Raw genomic sequence first — 3,502 nt, 5'->3', positions numbered from 1 at the left:
CTCAGGTCAAAGAAGGTGCACATGAATCAAACACAGGTGAAGGAGTCCAAAGAAGAAGGACTAGGAGCCAGGTAGCTAAAGAAAAAGGCAAGTCAGTGATTATTGAGGAAAGCCCTGTTTCAAAGGGAGACTTGAATGACTTACTACAAGCCATTGATATTGAAGAATCTCCCCTAGTTCAAGCAGATTTGATAGAGTCAGGAAAAGACAAGGCTAAGAGAGTCAAAGCCTTGAAAAAACTCAAGTTTGATGATCAGGTTGATCAATTTGTCTTTAAGCCAAGAACACCCATAATGAGGAATTTTAAACAAATACAGGAGGTACTGTCAAGAGCAGATGAAATGGGAGAGGTAACACAGCCTCATGAAAGAAAAGATAAAGGCAAAGCAGTTACCCTTCAAGAAGAAGATAGTGTGGAAGAGTTGAAAAGGAGATTGGAATTGGCAAACTTTGAAATTTCTAGACTGAAGAAAGCCTCCAGGAACTTTGCAATCAAGGAGGCCTATTTTAACCAAATGTAAGCTCAGTGGGAGGACAAAACATTTCAAATACCCGAGGTGGTTGATTGTAATGTTCAATTCCGTAGCTGGATTGTCCCTACAATAAAGGAAGAACAATCCATCAGAAAGGTCAATACAAACCTGAGAGCTGGGATCAGAGTCATGAAGAAACAAATTGAAGACTTAAAGATACAGTTAAGACAGTAGAAAGAACTTCCTTAAGGGAGTCACACATCAAGTAATGCTATGTTTCAAATTTTGATGGTTTCCCTTGTTATAATCTTTCTTGAAGAATCATACATTTCCACTCAGTTTTGAAAAGCTTTGGAGCAATTGAAAAGGATGTTTAAATATCAAGAGGCTCAAAATAGCAAAATTTTGGGTTGAAACTGTGTTTTTGGAATTACACAGCAGTTTCGTAGCGTGCTACGAAACTGCTAAAGATGATGACTAAAGCACAGCAGTTTCATAGCGCGCTACGAAACTGCTGAAGCTACATAATTTAAACTCAGTCAACCAATTTTGAAAGACTGAGGGAAAATTTTTGAAAAAGGAATATCTTCAAGGGATCATCTAAAGGTATCAACTTTCAACAAGGTCAAGACAGGTGGAGGAAACATATATTCGAACCCAACTCTAAACTTTTTGTTATAAAGTGATCACATTTACTAGAGTCCATGATATGTCAGACAAACTGGAGGAGCTTTTGTCTTCACACATGGAAAAGGTTGACAGCACATCAAGGATGTGGCATTCTGATATATTTTGTATAATCAAAGATGAAGGGAATGGTTCATTGGATTCGAATATCTTTGAGGAAAACCAAAGGCAGATAAACAGGGGAAGTTTCCTATTTTTCAGGGGAAATGGAGAAGATGTGACATTGAGGACCAATATGGTGCTTCGAACATCCACCACAGCCAAACTAAAAAAATACCACTTGTCAAAGAACAAGAATGATTGTAATTAAGGCTATTATTAGCATGATATGGAGTTAGACTCCTATTTGACTTAGATCTCTAAAAAGTCTAGTAGCAGTTTGTTACATTTAATAGGTAGTTAAAATTTGAATAGGTGTCATAAGAAGTAGAATTCGAGTTCCCCTCATGTTGGAGGAGGAATCTCAGCTTTGTAAAAGAACTCTATATATAGGAGAAAGAGCAGTGTACCAAGGGTTGGAAATTTATGAGAAAAAGCTCTGATATTTGGCTTATGTGAAGACTTTGTTTTTTGGCAATACAGTATTGGCTTATGCTTCTCAAGAATCATAAAGAGTTCAATGTAATGAGTTTCTTCTATTGTCTTTTCATGTTATCTACAGTGTTATGAGTATGTGATTACTTAGAAATCACTTGCAGTGCTCTAATTTCCTTCATATACTCATAAACTGCCTTCTATGTGTTTGGTGTGCTGTACATATGTTGAAATCTGAATGCCTTGACTTCTATTCAAAGTCAACCCTATTGTTAATACTAAATCATATATGACTCCATAAGCCCAATGGATACTTGTTAGTTGTGTTTCCACCATTTTCATTTTTATTTGTTTCACAAGAGTTAGCCATCTGATCATAATCAAAAAACCTTTAATCCTTTGAGAGAGCCCTCTCAGGTTGGGGAGGCTAAGCCTCAGCCTAAAGTAGGTTTGAAACAGTTACTTGAAGTCTTCCTGATCTGCAGCCTTCCAGGGCCTGATTTTGAGATAACAGGAGCAGTGTTGATGCAACATGGTAAACCCATATGCTACCATTCTGATACTTTGTATTCTGCAGTAGTTAATTATCCTACATATGGTAAAGAATTGTATGCATTATTCCAGAGTGTGAAAAAGTGGAAATATTACTTAATGGGCAAAGAAACAATAATACATACTGATCATCAGCCACTTCAATACTTGCACTCACAAACTAAGTTGCAACAATCAAGACACTATAGGTGGATGGGTTTCCTACAGCAGTTTCATTTAGTAATCAGATATAAAAAGGGCATACACAATAAAGTTGCAGATATGTTGTCCAGACCAATCATAAATGCATCTACTATACTTAAGCATAACTCAATAATGCATGAAAGATACATTGAACAATATGCTCAAGATATAGACTTTAAATATGTATATGCAGCTTTAAGTAATGGCAAAAAGGTAGAAGAATTGGATTACTATGTTAAGGACCGACTCTTTTATCATTTGGGAAAGCTATGCATTCCACAAACAGAGAGAATTGATATAATTAGGGAAGCACATACTTCTTTGATATCAAGTCATTTTGGGGTAAGTAAAACAATTGCACAGCTACAAAGATACTACTATTGGCCCAGAATGCATGAACCAGTTTCTAGATATGTAAGAGGGTGTACCATGTGTGCTAAAAGTAAGCCCAGCAATAGAAAACTAGGCTTGTACACTCCACTATCAGTCCCATCTCGTCCTTGGGAAAGTGTTTCCATGGACTTTGTTCAGGGATTGCCAAAATCTAGAAAGGGGCATGACTATTTATATGTTATTGTGGACAGGTTCAGCAAAATGTGTATTTTAATACCCTGTAATAAGCATATTACAACTGAACAAACAGCGAAATTGTTCTTTCAACATGTCTGGGTGCATTTTGGGTTACCCACTTCCATAGTATCTAATCGAGATTCCCGATTTGTTGGGAAGTTTTGGTCTATTCTGTGGGAATTGATGGACACCAGACTGAAGAAGAGCATAGCCTTTCATCCACAAACAGATGGAAAAACAGAGGTAGTCAACAGGACAGTGATCCAGTTGCTCAAGGGTTATTGCAGCAAGCATCCCAAGCTTTGGGATGAACATTTATGTTATGTGCAACATGCTTACAACCATGCTAAACATTCTTCTACACAGAGATCTCCTTTTGAGACCTGTTTTGGTTTCATACCAAGGTCTCCCTTGGATTTTGTCTTTGAAAAAGACATAGCAGTTGTTGGACATAGTGATGTGGACAAAGCAACCAGATTCATTGAACAAATCAATGATTTTCA

Source organism: Pinus tabuliformis, chromosome X (genome assembly GCF_031772625.1).
Source record: "Pinus tabuliformis cultivar Carrire ecotype Pingquan chromosome X, CPIR1, whole genome shotgun sequence".
In the NCBI taxonomy this organism is placed as follows: Eukaryota; Viridiplantae; Streptophyta; class Pinopsida; order Pinales; family Pinaceae; genus Pinus; species Pinus tabuliformis.
This window is presented reverse-complemented; position numbering follows the sequence as displayed.